Source organism: Protopterus annectens, chromosome 6.part0 (genome assembly GCF_019279795.1).
Source record: "Protopterus annectens isolate FY-2018-M chromosome 6.part0, PAN1.0, whole genome shotgun sequence".
NCBI lineage: Eukaryota > Metazoa > Chordata > Ceratodontiformes > Protopteridae > Protopterus > Protopterus annectens.
The window spans coordinates 441,056,247-441,076,233 of NC_056737.1; positions in this window are offsets into that span (position 1 = coordinate 441,056,247).

Consider the following 19,987-nt stretch of genomic DNA (forward strand, 5'->3'; position numbering starts at 1 on the left):
GCCATTATCTGCACATTCATCAAAGAGCATAGTATGATACACAGCCTCAAAGCCGCTCTTTACATCAAGGAATATGGTGTTTGTCATTAGTCCCAGATCCAGGTTGTTCAAAATGTGGTCAGGGAGCATACAGAGTGCTCTTAAGGAACTATAATTTGGGCAAAAGCCATTCTGCTTATTGGACAATAAATCATATTTAAAAATGCATTCCACAGTTTTACCATAAATAATTTTAGCTAAAGGGGCGATATCTGCTATAAGGCAAAAGTCTGATGGGTCAACAGTTCCTTGTGTGTTTGGTAGGGGTATAATGAACGTGTGCTTAAAACTATGAGGTACATATTTAGTGGTAAGAGGAAGATTCCAAGATAAAGGTGAGAGGCTGGCATAGAACATTACTACCACTTCAGAACATTTCAGGGTGTGTAGAATGAAAGAATGGGTTGTAGGTACATTGCATTTTTTTCTAATTTCTCTTTTACCTTACTCTTGCTAATACCTTCAAAAATAGAAGCAGAGGCAGAGCTGAATCCTGGACTTGGTGACTTAGGCAGTTGCCTAGGACCCAGTGGCTGGGGGGGAGGGTATTGGTCATGGGGATTCCACATACGTTCGAATTAATAAAAAAAAAAAATGTAAACATTTCCTCAGCATCTTCTCATTTAAGAAGACACTCAGGCTCAACTTCCGTCATGCATGCATCTTTAATGCAACACACAGTCATTCCACTTGGTAACTTGCAAATGAGAAATGCATGGAATTTAACTTACAGCCATTCCATACATTTAAGCGTGTGTCTGTGTGTGAGAGAGATACCCTAGTTGAAGATAGCAGGTTAGTCAATTAACATATTCAGACTCAAACCCTGTACCTTGATTTCTGAAGACGAGAGCCTGAATCTCTACACCAACTACTAGACTACTAAAGGAATTGTCAGTTTCAGTGCATTTTCAAGGAATTGTGAATTTCAAGGAAGAGAAGCTTACTGCTGCTCAGGCAAAGACTGTTTTCAATGCACAACTGTTTTATTTAGCAAATGGCAGTCAGTGTTTGTACTGCAGAATTTGAAAGCAGTGTTTGTAGCACAACAGGCAGCATACTTGCCTTTGGTGCAAAGGCTGTGGATTGTACCCTCACACCATGCAGATAGATTGTTGATACAGAAATTCACTTTAAGGGTGGGGTGGGGGTTCTGCACTTCTGTGTGTGTCCTTGAATGTGTGTCATCCTTTGGAAGAGATGATTAGCGACTATAAACGTTTTGTCAGTCTGCCAGCCATTCTCTGTTAAAATATTGCCAGTTTACCAACTTTTTTTAATGTAACAGAGGCAATACATTCTTCAAGTGCAGCAGGCACTGAGTTTGTAGATGAAACACTGAAATGCAAAGCTGTCTGCCTGTAGCAACCTCTTCATTAGTTACTCATATAAAAAAAAAAAGTAAACATTTCCTCAGCATCTTCTCATTTAAGAAGACACTCAGACTCAACTTCCGTCATGCATGCATCTTTAATGCAACACACAGTCATTCCACTTGGTAACTTGCAAATGAGAAATGCATGGAATTTAACTTACAGCCATTCTATACATTTAAGCATGTGTCTGTGTGTGAGAGAGATACCCTAGTTGAAGATGGCAGGTTAGTCAATTAACGTATTCAGAGTCATCTCTTTAATGTGGAATAATTCAGGTGAATTTTACTTCTGCAGAGATTTTGCATATTGACTGCCATTGGTGGATTGTAATGACAGAAGTTTGAGTGGCCATTTATGGTTGAAATGTTCTGAAATGGTTAGTTTTGTCATTATTGGTTCATACATTTTGTTTCATTGGTTACTGGAAAATGTTCAAAACTACCAGTTTAAAATACATTCTAACAATTGTGCTATATTATATAAGGAATATAATTTAATACAACTTAATACAATCAGGAAGGTGAATCAAAACACATGCATGTATGCATCGTCCTAAAATATGTGCAAGGAGCCTATGGTTAAAAAACAGACTAGGGGTTAACGTAATCCTTCACTGGCCGGATGGATTTTCTTTAAATGTGAGTTTCAATGCTGTTTCAATGAATGTGAGTTTCAATGGCAGAGAAGTTTACTGCTCATGCAAAGTCTGTATTTATTGTGTGACTGTATTGCTTGTTTAGCAAAGGGCTATCAGTATTGTGCTGCAAAATTTGAAAGAGAAGTTTTAAATCAAATCCAAATATCTGTAATCATAGTAGGAGTAAAGAAGAAAACAGTATGCATGCTGACTAGTTTGAACAGCGATTATGGTAAATGGGGAGAAATAGCCAAGTAATGGGACACTGAAATGGCTGGGGGGTACTGTTGGAGGGGTGCCCAATGGGTCCCATTTGACCATGATCCTGCTCTGAATGGGGGGGGGTGTTGTGTAGTCGGATGCAAGGAATGATAAAGAGTCCTGTTAGTAAACAGTGTGTTATTGTGAGTAGGGGGTGTATTATATTATTCTCTAAGGCTGTTGTTAGGGATGTATAGACCTTCCATGGTATGGATTTTTTAGAAAAGATACTCTTGTTAATAACAGATTTGATTCATTGCCAGAGATGTTTGGATTGACTCGGTTGCTTAGTCTGTGGAATTCTTAATTATTTTGCCTTTGTTAAATTGGTATTTATTTGAGATTCTTGTCTCAGGAGAAGATATTTCTTATGCTTAATGGTATTGATGAGGTCAGTTGTCAATTCTTTGCATGCTACATCCCTAATGTTTTACTTGGTTGATCAGGTCCTTGTTGAACCAAGGAGGAGAACTGCCTTACATTCTCAGTTTCATAGAGGGAACAATCTGTCTTGAATAGATGCTAATAGACTGTACAGTCTGGATAATGCTGAAGTATGTTCTGAACATTGGTAAAGAGGATCAAAGTCTATAGGGTTTACCTCATTCATTAGGATGTGCTGCATTGTTGTCTTCATGTTTCATGCAGATATGATAAGTGGAGGGACCTTTAGTTCTCTAAAAGACAAGAAAGAAATAATAGCATTGTGATCATTCTTGCAGATGGGCAGCACATTCAGGGAGTGGAGCTTGAATGGCATATTGGTCAGGATCGATATCCAGGATGGAGCAAATACCCTTCTGTGGTTTGGGCTTGTACCTTCTGTAACTAGCTGTGATAGATGCAGTGTGAAAGCTAGCTTTTAGCTTTCCATTCTAGTTAATATCCAGGTTCCCAAGAGTGATTTATCTGTTAGTGCTTTGTTAATCCTAGTATGTGTGACAATACCGATTCTACAGAACTAAAGAGGATGGGAGGGGTGCATATGCTGCTGCTATACAGATTTAGATATACAGCTAACAATTGTCTTATTAATATAATCAATTGTATAATGTGTATTAAATTTAGGGAAAAGAATCTTTTGTAATATCAAAACAGAGATAAAATAGTGATGCTGATTTGGACTCAGTGAAGAGAACATGATTCAAGCAGCCAGCGTGATTCAAAGCGCAACCAGTTCTGCAATTTCAATGGGTCCTGAAAGTCACAAGATTAATTCTTAAAAGTGTTACCAAAATATTCTGAAAGCCTTCTTTCAGTAAGCATCAAGAGAAACTCAAACAGGCCTTAAGTTAGTAGGAATAAAACATTTTAAATTGGCTAGTATTCACCTCTGTGATGTAAGTTCAGTCCATTTTAAGGATCTTACTCAATTAAAATTAAACTAAAGAATAATGAAATACTTTACTTATTAAGAGTGGTTTCTTCATTCACACACATTCATGATTTTTCAAATGCCATCACCATGTCAGCCACTGCGGAAGATGCATGAGACTGCTGAATTTAAGAACCCTGCATGTTCTAATAATATTAAACTGTTTCTCTGTCATGTATGGCAAACTACAATATAAGACTTAATAAAGGCATATCAGTAGTCTCAGAGATACTCAGAAACTTCAAGAAAGAAAACCCGGGTTAAAGATGAGAATCATGATAAAGCACTGCAGACACTAAAATGCTAGAGAAACCCCGGCTGTTGTACATACAACTTTAATATGTTAAATGTGAGATGTAACACATACAATGGCAATGATGGTACCTCATTCTGAGGAGGGGGGGCAGTTTGATTCAACTTCCGCTGCTGTCATACAAATAAGCTTAGCAGACTTAATTAGGATATCCCAGTTATGGTGACACCAGCTGCAACTGAAACACGAATAGTCCTTTATTTTTAATCAAATCCTGACATTGATATTTGACAAGATTGTGGATCTTTAGGGGAAAGAACATTATTTCTCCTTATCCCACAAGTATGTGAGGTCTGGGAGTTAATATACTTACAGATGCAGGAGTGTGGGCTGTACAGGGGGCTTGCCCATGCCACATATCTCTCTCTTTTTTTTTATAATGCTGTTAAAAATCAACAGCGTGCAGTTTTGAATTAATATTTTGATGGTTCCTGGTGTGATACTTGACTGTGCATTGTTTAACCATGAACATGAGCTATCATGGTAATCATGTTATGACATTACAAAGCAGAGATTTAGATTTACTTAAAATAATAAAACTACTTTTGCAAAACCAACACATCTTCAAATGTAATATACAGTGGTACAGCAGTGAATTCTAAAAAAACGAAGCTCATACAATAATACAGCACAATAAAGTGCCACCAGAAAATGAAATAATTGCTCTGTAATGACTAAGCCTTAGTCTCGATTACATTTTAAGAGGTGTTACATCTGAGGTTAAAGGAAGCAATTTTGCTATGGAACATACTGAAGCAAGCAGCCCCACTAACTCTTCAAAAAAAAAAAATATATATATATATATATATATATATATATATATATATATATATATATATATATCTAGGATATAGTCAGTAAGTGTGTAGTCTGTACTAGGTGTGAGGAAAGGAGGTACTGCCAACACAGCTAGATGGAACTTTATAAATAGTTATATGTTATTTGTGAATATCAAACTAATTTATATTAGATGCTTATGTTACAAATGTATTAGAACTGTATGTCACGGATATATCAAACTGCTCTGTACAGATGTTTGTGTTGAAAAGGTATTTGTAAAGTGATTGTGCTGAAAATGGATCCACAGTGTGCCCTACTGGTATCTCAGTTCCAGTAGGATTCAGTAACTGTGTCAGAGCATCCACTCTCTGTGTCAGCTGCTGCAACAATGAAGTCAGATTCCCAATCGATCGGTTTACATCCTGAATATCCATAATGCCCTCTCATTGTGTTGTTAAATCTTGAGACAACAAGGGTTGAGAAGTTGCCAAGCACTCTGATTCCATAGCAGATCACAAAAAAAAAACACAGACTTCTGATTTCACAACACAAACTACAAACTAATCCTAAATACTGTTACAGGTCTGGAAAGCAATGACATTCAGCAGAAAAGCTAGACAGTCCTTCAGTAAACTTTATTTCAATAAAAATAAGCACATTCATTCACTTAAACCATATGTGAACTTCTTCAGACTCTTCACCTACAGTAACAGCTCCGTTAAAAAGGACTCAAGTACAATGATGCAATCATTACATCACTTCCTCAAGTGTCTTAAAGGTCCAGCCACCCTTTTCTTTAAAACATTTTTTTTAAAAAACATGTTAAATATAAAGCAATGACAGGTACAAGACCAAACTACCTTATTATTTAAATAACGTGTTTTTACCCAAAATGTAGTTAATGCTTACTTAAAATATTACCTATCTAGTCAAAGCTTTTAATGCTAAAATAGGTTTCATACTGCAGCAGTCATTCAACTTTATAACAGAGGCAACCCGAGGGTTAACCTCAGTCCAGCAAACTTTACAAAATATTTGAAATTAAATCACTTTATAGGCTAGGCCATAAAGAGGTATATCTCAGGTTTCAATGCAGCTAGAGTCACAAAGTCTGTACTAGAAAGCTTTATGTATTGTCTTTGGAGTGAACTAATAGCTACTTTGGAAGCATGAAGGAATGCAATTGTTTTATGACTTCAAGCACCTGCCAAAGACCTGAGCAAAAGCCCTTGTCTATGTATTTTTACACGTAGATGCTAAATGCTATCAGTTGCCAGTACTGGGGGTTTGCCTGGGAACTAGACGCCAGATGACCAGTAATGATGTCATTCTGCAAGCTATCCCAGCAGTAATACTTTAGATATTATTTTGAGAAGTCTCTTAGTGAGACAGGGCATTCTGCATTCTGTCTTGGACCTGACAAGAAGAAGAAGAACAATTCACCACACATCTGCCTTGCTCTAATTAAGTAAGTAAGAAATGATTGCAGCCTTAGTCACAGCTGCATCACAGGTCAGCAATAGCAGATGAGTTGGGGAAAAAAAGAGACGTATACCTAGCAAGCAGGGTATCACTGCACAGGAAAGGGTACCCAGTGCTGCACATGGATATAAAGGAAACTATGATGGGCAGCCTAAACTGCCCCCAACAGTGTCTGCCATTAACAGGGGAAGCCACTAGTTCAGGTACATGGTCAGGATCATGGGTTAAATGTTTTAAATGTAACCAGTGGCGTCATGTAGCATATAAATGTCCATGGAGAGCATATAGATGTCCATGGAGGCAAGGTAGGGAACAAAAGGTAGGGGAACCAGCAAGTGGGAATAACAGAAAACCAGTGGTAAGTTGTCGAGAGACAACAAGGGTACCAAACTAACCATTGTGAAGCCTGCAATAGTTAAAAAGGAGCACTACTTGCTTGGACAGTCTAATCCAGTCAGAGCTTTAGAAGGGACCCCATAAAATCATGAAAGCTTACAACCGCAAATACCTCTACATCGACACATAAACATCGAAGTACAACAAGAGCGAAATACGTAATCGGTGAAAATTAGAATGCTGAACATATTTCCTTGGCCAGCAGGGTGATCGTGGGGATGAGAAAATATATCCTTTTCCCCACTGTAGTGTGATCTCAGAGTTGGTATATTAAAGTAGGGGGGTGTGGGGGTGCAGGGGAATTGCCCCCTGCAAAAGTGTGTTTATTTAAGTTTGCTTAGTTAGGATTTCCTTACCTGTATGATGCTGTTGTTTGACAAAATATGTTCTGCATTCTAATTTTCACCGATTACGTATTTCGCTCTTGTTGTACTTCGATGTTTATGTGTCGATGTAGTGGCATTCACGGTTGTAAGCTTTCATGATTTTAATATAGACCCATTCCAAATACCCTTGGCTATGGTTCACCTTGACTGGTAGGGTGGAAAAGGAAGCAAGAAAGTAGATGTGTTTGAAGATATCCCTGCAGATGTCCTGATAGAGAATGATTTTGATAATGCAGTACCTTGTGTGCATGCAGTTGCATGCAGTCAGGCTTGGAGACAGGCATGTGGGTATGGTGGCCTGGAGGGAACCCAGATAGACCACACACTTGAAGTCAGGACTGGTGAGGTAGTTACTTCAGAGAGGTAGCTACCCTGTAGCAGTGAGACTGAAGGTGAGCCACGGCTGCTGGTGGGTACTGATATTCCCTTGGACAGAGTAACTGTTAGGGCAGAGGTGAGTAGTAGTAGTACCCAGGCTGACAGTGAGGCACTGCTATCAGAGGATGCCAGACTTCCTGTGGAAGGGAGCTGGAATGGTTACAAACAGAGGGTTTAAATAGGCTCAACTCTCAAACCCTACATTACAAGGCTTGAGGGAGGAAGCTAGGGAGACACCTGATTCTCAAGGAAAGGGGAAATTTGTATACTGGGTCAAAGAGTTACTGTATAGAGAGTGGACCCATGAAGGAGGGCTAGAGGGTGAAAGAATACAGAAGTTGGTAGTGCCCAGAGCCTACCATATGGCACTTCTAGCCATAGCCCATGGCTTTCCCTTTGCAAGTCATATGGGCATAAAGCATACCAAGAGACATATTACGCATAACTTTTATTGGCCGGGAATTGCCAGGGATTTAACAGGGTACTGCAAGACCTGTGAACAGTGCCAAAAGGTAGGCAAGGCAGGAGACAAGGTCAAAGCTCCTTTGGTGCATTTCTCTGTGATTGAGGAGCCATTTCAGAGGGTAGCTATGGATATTGTGGGGGCTCTAAATACCCCAAGTTCCACAGGGAAGATATATATTCTAGTGGTAGTAGATTATGCTACGTGATACCTTGAGGCAGTAGCTCTGTCCTCTATCGAGGCAGAAAAGATGGCAAATACCTTGTTAGAGATTTTCAGTAGGGTAGGTTTCCCAAAAGAAATACTGACAGACAAAGGTGCCAATTTCATGTCAGACCTGCTGGCTTATCTATGGGAGCGCTGCGGAGTGAAGAACCTAAAGATCACCCTCTACCACCACCGGACTAATGGTTTGGTTGGGTAGAGAGGTTAAGCTATATACTAAAGACTATGCTATGGGCATTTGTAGATCAGTTTAAGAGGGATTGGGACAAATATTTGCCCCATCTGTTGTTTGATTACAGAAAGGTGTCCCAGAAATACACAGGTTTTTCACCCTTTGAGTTACTGTATGGGCATAGGGTGAGGGGACCTCTAGATTTGATTTGCGATGAGTGGGAGAGTAAGTGTGAATCCCACAAGGAGCCTGTTGTGGCATATGTCCTAAACCTCAGGACAAGGCTCAGGAAACTCATGGACTTGGCCCAGGGAAACCTGTCAGGAGCCCAACAGCAGATAAAGATTTGGTATGACAGGAATGCTCATGCCAGAGAGTATGCTATGGTTCAGCAGGTTATGGTTCTCATTCCTGTCAGACACAACAAGTTGCAGGCAGCTTCAGATGGACCCTTTAAAGTAGTAAGGAAGCTCACTGATGTTAACTACCTGGTAGAACATCTAGGCAGGAGGCAGGGGCACAAACTATACTATGTTACATGTTGAAAGCTTACCATGATAGGGAGGAGCTGGTGCTAAGTATTTGCAGTAGGAGGCAAGAGGATTCTCTGGGGAATTTATGGCTACAGGGATCCAGCCAGCAAAATCCCAAGCTACTATGGTGGAGCCTAGGCCTGCAGGCATATGATATGACAGTGCAGCACTGTACTGGGGTCAGCAATGCCAAGGCAGCTGGTATCTCAAGACAGGGTATGGGGTAATGTATTCCCAGATAGCCTCATTCCTATCAAGCAATGTTTCTCAAGGGCCACTTGAAAAACTAGCTTGAGTCTTCGAATGGGGGAAGTAATATGATGAAAGGAGGTACTGCCAGCAGAGCTAGCTGGTATTTTGTAAATAATTATATGTCATTTGTGAATATCAAACTAATTTATATGAGATGCTTGTGTTACAAATGTAATACAACTATATGTCATTTGTATATAAAGCTGCTATGTACATATGTTTGTGTTGAAAAGGTATTTGTAAAGTGCTTGTGCTTAAAATATATCCACAGTGTGCTCTACTGGAAGTGAACACAGATGTAAATGCACTCTTTTAACTGTTTAAATGTATATGTTAACAGAGGAAACTGGAGAGTTAACCTCAGTCCAGCAAACTTTAGAAAAATATTTGAAATTAAATCACTTTATAGGCTATGCCATAAAGAGGCTATCTCTTAGGTTTCCATGCAGCTAGAGACAGAAAGTCTGTACTAGGAAACTTTCTGTGTTGCCTTTGAGGTGAATGAATTGGTACTTCGGAAACATGAATGAATGCAATTGTTGTATGACTTCCAGCAACTGCCAAAGATCTGAGCAAAAGCCCTTGTCTATGTATTTTTACAGGTAGATGCTAAATGCTACCAGCTGGGGGTTTGCCTGAGAACCATAAGTCAAATGACCAGAAATTATGTCATTCTGCAAGCTATCCCAGCAGTAATATTTTAGATATTATTTTGAGAAGCCTCTTAGTGAGACAGGGCATTCTGCATTCTGTTCTGGACCTGACAACAAGAAGAACCATTCACCACACATCTGCCTTGCTCTAATTAAGTATGTTGCTAGGTTATAGTAACTCTCTTAGATACAGTCAGGGATATAGTGAAGCTTAGTTTAGATTTTGTTTATCTTTAATTGTGTGAGCCTGTACTGCAATCTTATTTTAAAGATTTCCAGTGGTTTTGAACTCTGATGTCACTGTGAATATATACTGAGTATTTTATTGTTCTTTTATTATTTATTATTAAATATATTTAAACTTTTCATTGTGGCTGATCTGTGTACAGATATTTAAGTTTTGAGAGTACTTGCATATTTATTTGGTGACACTGTGTGGGCCACTCCTAATAGGCTTGATCTTGGTCAGACTACCATTTGTATTAGTATTAACATTACACAGTAAAATTGTACTCCATTTGTTAAGGGCCCTAAAGTAGCTGGTAAGGAGTGACTGGTGACAGTGGTAACTACTTTATAGTCTGGGCAGAAGGGGGCATAGCAAGTAAACCTGTGGTAGCCTTTCCCAGATGTGCATGTTTGTGTGAAAATCAAACCTCAAAGAGTGTGTGTGTCAGCTACTTAGGTAGGGACATGAAGCACTGGTTGGACAGAGAGGGTGCTGGAGGTCTTGGCTTGATCACTCAGCTGAGATCTCAACTCTATAGCTGTGCCACTGGGGAGTCTTTTTGGGGTTCTGGAAGAAGAGGGAGAAACCAGCCATGGACTGACTGTGGTCTCTGTATGCTCTTAAGGGAAATTGCAGAGCTGCATCTAGAAGTAATGTGTGTGCACCTGTTATCCTCCGAGTGAAAGTCCTCCCACAAGTGCCACTGGTGAGGACTGAGGCTCTTTGATTACTGGTCCAGTTATGGTCATCACACTAGGTCATACAATAATCCAGTTTTATTGGAATGGACTAGCAAAGGCACTCTGATACATAATCACACTGTAGACATTAAATATTTTTTATGTAAAACTTTCATGTAATTATTTTCTTATCTAGGTAAGAGTCAATAAAACTCAATAACCTTTTTTTTAAGAATTTTGTCTGTTTAAAAGACATAGTATGTAAGTGAAAATCTGGGGAATCCAACAAATGTCTACAGCATGAAACCAGTTAGCACCACATAACCATAACCTTCTGTGCCATGACTCTCAACTGTCAAGATGTTAATAGAATGTCAATTTTTTTGCCACATATTTTCAGTCTATTTGTCAAAACAATGTGGTGTTCTGGCCAGTCATGAGGACTGAAGTAACTAAATAATGACAGGCATTTGAATTTCAGACATCCTACTAGCCTTCAGAAAATGCATGCTAATGCACGACCTGTTATTCTAGCAACTTTCTAAGTTTATAAGAGCAATATTTTGAATGTGTCCCTATTTTTTGATGTTTGTCCCCCCATTATTTCTGGCTTTGTCTATATTGTTTTGCATTGAGGATGAGAGGTATGTTCTGTATTGTAATGATTGTAATGGTTTCTGATCTGTCATTTCAAATATCATTGAAAATTGGTAGGCAGTATACAGTCACACTCAATGAATACTGGACACTGACGAAGTAATGTTCTTAACTAACAAAGTAATTAGGGAGAATACAAGCATTTGTCAGACATTCTCATCAAAACTAGTTCATAAATAACTACAGTGCTGTAAAATGAAAGCAGAGTAATGGAACATTTCATATTAGCTACAAGAATGCTGCTCATTTTCAAACAGGCCTGAAAAGATTCATAACTTCTGAATTATTTTAGACAGGCAGCTGAAAAATATCTATAACCTTACACATGACAGATTCAGTCATTTGATATCTACAGAAATGCGTCTTAAAATGACATAAGGGTGATTACATTTTACATTCAATAAAGGTAACAATGTCAGTAGTTTGGGCACAAGTATCCATCTCAACAGCTCAGATTAACAAGCTACACACATGGATGCACAACACAGCTGAGGCAAGCATCAAATACTTGTCAGCTGTGAGGGGTGGAAGGCTGTAGATTTACAGGATTATGACAGCATTGCCAGTCATAACTAGTTTGCTGTGCATTTGTGAAATGGATTTCAAGAAATTCACCTCAAGAGTGAAAACTGAAAAATGTTTTTCTTGAAATCCATTCTGACAGTCCAAACTGAATTTATGTTCATTGATCCAGTCATAATCCTTTGTGTATGTGAAGCTTGAGTCTTATGTGACATGAGTTAAAACTTGTGGCAGAAGTTGTAATATCTGCCTAGTAACATTCCTAAATAATGCTGTCCATTGTTCTTTTTTAGTTTGCATTTTATTTCAGTGTGATAACAAATATAATCATAATTATTCATTTATCTCCAAGGAACAAATTAAATTAGTTCACAATGTCACACTGCCTAATGCCTCTTCAGATGCAGTCAAGTAATATGTTTCCAGACCCTTCAACTAATTCTGAGCAGCTGAATCTTGTGCCAACAAATTTCATCTGAATGAGTTAACTGATGTGATTAACATTATTTGAGATGTTCCATATCTGTCTTCAGTAAAACGATTAAGGGTGTTCTTGTGTTAATCTTTTGATGACAGCGCTCCACCATTCGTTATTAATCTACATCTGATTTTCAGAAACTATTATGATTATTACTGAACAGTCATTTGCAGTAACACTAACTGGTATCCCTCATTCCTTGGCTTTTGAATACGACTAGGACACACTTTGGTGGTACCCTGGTCAGCAGTCCTCTGACACGTCGGTCCTGTCAGTTGGAATGTATGAGGTTTTGTTACTACTTTCTTATCGTCTTTCTGCATGCATTTCATCCCATTTGTTGATTAGTTTGATGGGTTATGTGAGTCAGTTTTTAGGAAAGAAAAAAAAAGCAACATATGAAGTAGGAAGTAAGATCAACTTAAATCAAAATCTAGGATTTTGTGGAAGAAAGCAAAAGTTACAGCCTATTTTTTGCTGGCATTTCTGTGGGTATGTGACTTCTGCTGAATCTTTGTTATTGAGTGGTTCTTACATTTGAACTTTCCCATAGTATAGAAGATCTGTATGTGTTTGAGACATGGATATCAGTGTTCCACTTGGGAGGTGAATCTTGACATCTGTGTGAAGAACACATAGACCTAATTAGGTTTGAGGAGACTTAATCGTAATTCTTTATAACAAGTGGAGTTTCAGCTGCGCTGATGTTCTACCAGCTACAGAAAAAAAGTTTGAGTGTGTGAAGAAGTTCACAGCTTTGAAAACTTGTAAAAGTCTTAGCGTTGCCATCATACAATGACACAAAGCTGTATTCCTCTAATGGACTAAACTGTTAAACAGTTCATTTATTTTCTTGTGAAAAGTGTTTACTGGTATTAAGAGCCAATTTAGCTTCTCTCCACTGTTCTGTGATGGCTGCTGTGCATGCTATAATGTGACACTAGAGCATAACTTCTCTGAAATCCATATATAACAAAGCTTGTTATACCCCTCACACAGGTGCCTCATAAGGTTGTATTTTTTCCTGATTTCACAATTTCAAAGCATAATCAGTTTACTTCACATACAAGGCTGTTAAAAGTGAGGTTCACAGATCACTACTAGAGCTCTCATGCTTTTAACACCAGAATCAGGAGCAAACTTGCTTTGTGATCTGATCTTACCAGTGAGGACATCGCATGGGGGGGGGGGTGCTTTTCTATATTTGTGAGTACAAACAAAATGAAAACTCCAGCAAAACTAAAACTTATACTAAGTGACCTCCCAAACCTCTTGTATAAGAGACACATGGGATATATGCAAACAATCCCTATGAACATCAGGTGTTGCTAATTGGCGATTCTGAATGCCCGTGACTTGTTTTTTTATTATTTTAATGGACAATTTCAGGCCAATAAAGCCAAATCCCACTAGTTGTGGATATGCATATTTCAACCTTAGTATGACCTCATCAGCACAGCACAAGCAGAGTGTTTGACTAACCATTAGAAACACAGGGCTGTTATACCCAGCTGATGTCCATTATCATTAGATTCACTGTAAAAATATCCCAAACAACAAACTAAAACAATGAATGAGAAGGTCACTAAAAAAACAATCAGTAAAAACAAAATGAAAACTCCAGCAAAACTAGAACTTCCACTGAGTGACCTTCCAAACCTCTTGTATCAGAGGTACATGGGATATATGCAAATGATCCTTATGAACATCAGGTGTTTCAATTAATTGGCAATTCTGAATGCCCATGAATTGTTTCTTCATTTTAATGGACAATTTCAGGCCAATATCCCATATGCGTCTGATACAAGAGATTTGGGAGGTCACTAGGTAGAAGTTCTAGTTTTGCTGGAGTTTTCATTTGTTTTTACTTATATATTTGTGAGTACCATATCTAGGATATTTGTTCTCCTAGTGGTAGTGCAGACTAGCTGTCCCAGAGCACTGGAATTTATGAAGTCAAGAAATCTTTGGGCTTGCCTGTTACTGGTTGTGTATGCCCCTCAATTAAAGGAAGGGTAGTTAAAATCACTCATGAGTATGGTATTAGACTGATGAATGATTCTAGTAACTTCAGGTATGATATATGGGTTTCCTGGTTCATGATGGGGGACCTGTAGCTTGCAAGAATATGGTAATGTATTTTTCCCATGGTTAGTTGGACATGGAGTTCAAGCATGTCATATTGTTTGAGCAGCTTTGACATGTATTTATCCTTTATGTAGATAGAGACACAACCACTTTTTTCTTTCATGTTCAGTGTGTGATCGGAAAGTTTGAAAGGTGTAATAGCCATGCACTGCTGGAGTGCTTTCCATGGCTTTGAACCATGCTTCAGTAACTGCATAGACATCAGCATTTTCCAGGGTGAGGAGAGCTTCTAGGGAGTGCAGTTTCTTGTTGGGACTCTTAGCACTGAGCAGTAACACCATTAGCTTGTCCTGAGTAGCTTTTGTTATGTTGGGAGGTTTGTATGTTTGGCAATACCTAAAAAGGCACTGTAGGGGTTGATAATATTTTTGCTAATATCCAAAGGCCTAGAAGTGACAGGTGAAGACCATCCCTGGCAAAGCAGCTTGGCCTATCAACCATGTCCTCCCAGGCTGCCAAGTGTTGAACTCCTTTGGAATGACACCAGTAGCTAAGCCAGTTGTTAAATTCGATGATTTTTTGCTGGTATTGTGGCATCATTCTTGGAGACGGTAGAATACAGGCCAACACTAGGCTTATACCTGCCGTGACAAATATTCTAGGTTCATACCTGCCTGTGACACATATTCTGAGAGCTCAATCATGCTTCTCTTCATATAGTCCAAGGAGGAACTTCGCAGGTCATTCATGCCCACATGGACTATGAGTGAATCCTAATGGTACTTAGGGGTAAGTGGCCTGAGTACTTGTGTGATCTGGTGGATCCTGGCCCCTGACAGGCAACTAACTGTAACCTTCTCCTTATCCTATTCTATATAAGGGATGTCAGTGTGTCTCACAATAGAGTCTCCTATTACCAGAATATTAGGTTGTGTAGTGTTTTGCCTTATGGGCTTGGTAGTTGAGGCACAATGAGATATGACTTTTTGTGTTATGATGGGAATTGTCTTGTTTGTGGTGCATAATGAGTTTCTGAGGACTGCACCTGAGAGGCCTTTGAGGTTTGGGTAAGATACATGTGATCCACATATGTGGTTCTATGTGTGAGGTTCTTTGTAGTGCTGTAAACAATGTGTGAGTTGCTGACAACCTGTTTGCTGCTTTTTGTGTCTGTATGTGAGAGTCTAGCCTCCACTGTCAATGTGTAACTACATCTCTCATATACTGTATTTGTCTGTTCGAGAATTAAGTGGTTGTCAGTGTACATAAGGCAATTGCTACATTGCCTTAGGATGCCCATGTCCACCAAGCTGGATGCAGAGATGATAGGAAAGTATCTATCCATGGTTGCAGGTCCTAATATGTACTCACAGGGGATAGGAGTAGAGCGTGTTTGTCACTCGACAAGGGAAGGTTGCTTACTTGATGTAATCTGCAGTTAACCTAACCAGAGATGCTGTCCAGTGCCCAAAACAGAAGCTCTCAGAGCAACGATAGTCCTGGTTGCTATAATAAGGTAAGGTAGACCTAAATAGTCCTAAGTAAATGTGTAAATGCTGCTCACCAGGCAAACTAGTTGCCCTGTGAGTAATGTGGGACTAAGGTAAAATTCAGAGGTGGTATTTATAGGGAAATTTCAACTTCTGGTGATTGCATATATACAAGGCACCAGTAACTTCCAGTGAGTGAACAGCAGCTTCTCACAAATGCGAGGCTTATATACAAATAGAAAAAGCAGATTTTACACTAACTATGCACTAAGGCCAATCAGGTGGGCACACAATGAGCTTTCCACCAGCAATTCCCAGCTCATATAGGTGAAATCAGCCCTATTGTGTCTCAAGAGTACATACTTTGACTCTCTTTATGTAAAATGACTGGTTTGGAGCCCAGGTGTTAAGGAATCAAAAACTGATGCCTAATACTAACTAAAACTCTAGATACAATATATTTCAATGCAGAACATCAGCCCTTACACCATTTTGAAACTGTAACTTTAAAGACGTGCAAAAAAAAAAAAAAACAATAAATAACACAATCAACTTACATAGACTAGACAGTATAATGAAAATAAGCAATGCAAGTGCAAAATGGTATTTAATTTTGTTTGTCTTGCCAAGGATGCCTTCAGATGTTAGCCAAATTTCTCAAAGTCTCACCAAACGATGAGCAGCTCTGGATAAATGAGCCAAAACTCATACAAATGCAAGGCTTATATATGATCGGAAAAAAGCAAGTTTTACACTAACTTGCAGTTTGAAAATGCAACTTTAAACTTTAAAGTGCAAAAAGAAAAACGTTCACAGTACAATGAAAATAATGTTTCTAGGCGTTTGTGTCTGTGCAGCACACTGGCATGGTGGACAGCTCCAAGCAAAGGTGACAAATTTATACTAGCACTGGAACTACAGAAAACTGACTACTGAGCCCTCTGGCCAATAAAACGAGTACATATAGAACCCTTCTGTGTGCTTCCCAACACAAGTAGACCAGGCAAACACCTACTGACACTAGACGAATAATCCCAGTCCTCCTAATGTAAAAGTACAGTAACTACAATAAACAAATGGAGCTTCATACTGACCAGATGTTTTTTGATGTCTGAGGGTAGAAGTAAATTATGCCTCCTTTACAAAGCAAAAGGAAAAAGTGATAATATATAACAGATGGTATAATGAAAGCTGCCTTGACATTACCCTATTTTATCAATTCCAGGCACCATAGTGATCAAGATAAGTGTTTGTTGGTAAAACAGATTCACTGTGTTGTACTTCTCACACAAACTAGTGAGCTTCTGTTTATGGTTAGAATGCTGTTGCCAACTATTGTGCTAAGATACCAAAATAAAGTATAGCATTTTATATATTTGTTGTTTGTTACTTAAACTGACTTGTAAAGTGTTTAGTTTTTTTTATCTGTAAATACAAAGAAATTGACAGGAAATTAACGCATACCAGTAAACAAGTAACTGCTAGCCAGGTAAAATGCTGAATGCATTTAAAAGTTTATTTATTCTGTATTGTTAACTGGGTAGGTATGGCTAGTTGTATGACCTGAACCAATGAAGTAGTGCTATTTTACAATATCAACAGATAGGCATATAATGGAAGCATAAGAATTACAGTATTTTCAGTTTAAATCACATTGGTAAATTCAACAGCAAACTATTCCTAAAAGGTTGTCAAGTTATATTGCTTCAGTAACAATGTCTAGTCCTTGCAGCTCACAATGTAGTCACATCTTTTATTGTGAAGACATTCTTTTAACAAATGACCACTATTTGAATGCCACTTATTGTACACACTGTATTTAATATCACATGCATTTATAATTGTAAATAGAATACAAATATATTAACTTTGCTTTGTTATGGTACTATATACAACTCTATGAATAATTTTCAGTTTGTATCGTGTACCATGGTGTCTGGGTCATGACAGGGAAGGGTCTGTTGATCAGTCCATTTACCTGGTTATCAAACAGAAGTAAGTAACTAAGTAAGTAAATAAATTAAATAAATATTGGGTAATATTAGCAGAGCACAGATAAAAGTCTGTAGTGTTAGAATTCAGACAGGGTATTGCTGTGTATCTTCAGTATAAACATGAAACAGTAAACGGTTTACAAAGTTTCAACAGAATTAAGAAATATTGGAGCTACATTTTTATAGTCAATGATTTATCTAGGTAGATATACTATATAATCACTAGTTAGGCAGGTGCATTTCTATTCAAGATCCCAGAACAGTTTTAGTAAATACCTCCTCACTAGGGTCTAATTACAGGGAAGGTTGAAGAGATCATGGCTCTTCTTAAACGGACGAATAAAGGCAGTAAACTATCAGATGGTGATAGTGTTTTAGCCAAAAGAGGCAACACGTACTGCATGAGTTTGATGGCTAGGGAATTAAGTTGAAGGGATGCCAAGGTGACCACTGAAAGCCATTTTGCTCTTTTTTTACTTTTTTGGAAATATTGTGATGTTCTCTTTAGGATGATAAAGATATGAAATGATAGATCAATTCAACAACAATTTCTTTAGTGGAATTATAAAGTCACCTGGTTATCAAGCAGAAGTAAGTAAGTAAATAAATAAATTAAATAAATATTGGGTAATATTAGCAGAGCACAGATAAAAGTCTGTAGTGTTAGAATTCAGACAGGATATTGCTGTATATCTTCAGTATAAACATGAAACAGTAAACGGTTTACAGAGTTTCAACAGAATCAAGAAATATTGGTGCTACATTTTTATAGTCAATGATTCATCTAGGTATATATACTATTTAGTCACTAGTTAGGCAGGTGCATTTCTATTCAAGATCCCAGAACAGTTTTGGTAAATACCTTCTCACTAGGGTCTAATTACAGGGAAGGTTGAAGAGATCATGGCTCTTCTTAAATGGACGAATAAAGGCAGTAAACTATCAGATGGTGATAGTGTTTTAGCCAAAGGAGGCAACACCTACTGCATGAGTTTGATGGCTGGGGAATTTAGTTGAAGGGATGCCAAGGTGACCACTGAAAGCCATTTTGCCCTTTTTTTATTTTTTTGGAAATATTGTGATGTTCTTTTTAGGATGATAAAGATATGAAATGATAGATCAATTCAACAACAATTTCTTTAGTGGAATTATAAAGTCATCAGAAAACAGAAGTGGTTCTTAGCTTTCAAAAATCATACTAGTCCTTTTATGTTTCATCCATTTCCACATTTGTTTGCCAGCTGTTATGTCTGTCTACTAAAATGTGCACCCAACAGCAAAGGGAGTTTACTTTTATTTTGAGCTATCTTGTTAAAGCAAGTGATTTAAGCCACTCTCCTAGGCATGCGACTATCTGAGCCACAGATGGTTTAAACTGGATAAGAGACAGTGTAGTGAAAAAGGAGTCAAGTTTTCCTTAGAAAGTTGTCTGAAGTCACAAGAGGAAAAATGCAAGTGATGAAAGGGGGTATGAAAAGTGGTTGGATGGAGTGAAAGCAGCATTCATAGAGAGGCTGATGGGGATAGGACACGGATTAGAAAGGGAGGATCTTCAACTTGTCAGAAGAGAAGGTTATACTAAAACTAGAAGTTAAGTCCATATCCATTTTTAATTCAAACACTTATAAGGACAAGTAAAAAACACAATGCCAGATAAGGGCAAGTCCCTGAATAGTGAGACTGAATGAGCAAAAATGTGGATTAGCATATACTAAGTCCAAAACTGCTGTGTCTCATAATATTCCCTTTTCGACAAAATATGGCATTTTTGGAGCTAACATATGTAAGTAGCAGAGGTGTAGGGGTGCATAGTACACCCCTCAAAATGTGCAGGGGGGGCAGGGGGCTTACCCCCAGCAAACAATAACTTTAAGGGATGACAGTATTTTTGAACACTCACTGTTCTCCTGTATTTTCATTTTTTTTTTTTGTAATGCCAGAATTCACAATTACAAGGCTCAGACTCATAAGAGGGAACTGTTGAATGTACACCGTAGAAACATCTGGTGGACTCATTGGCAAATTATGTGAAATGTCTCAACAAGGAGATTTAAGGCACACATTAAAAAAGAGACAGTTACAGATTTCAGAGAGAAGAGGAGACAAAGTCAAGGGAAGATGGAGTAAT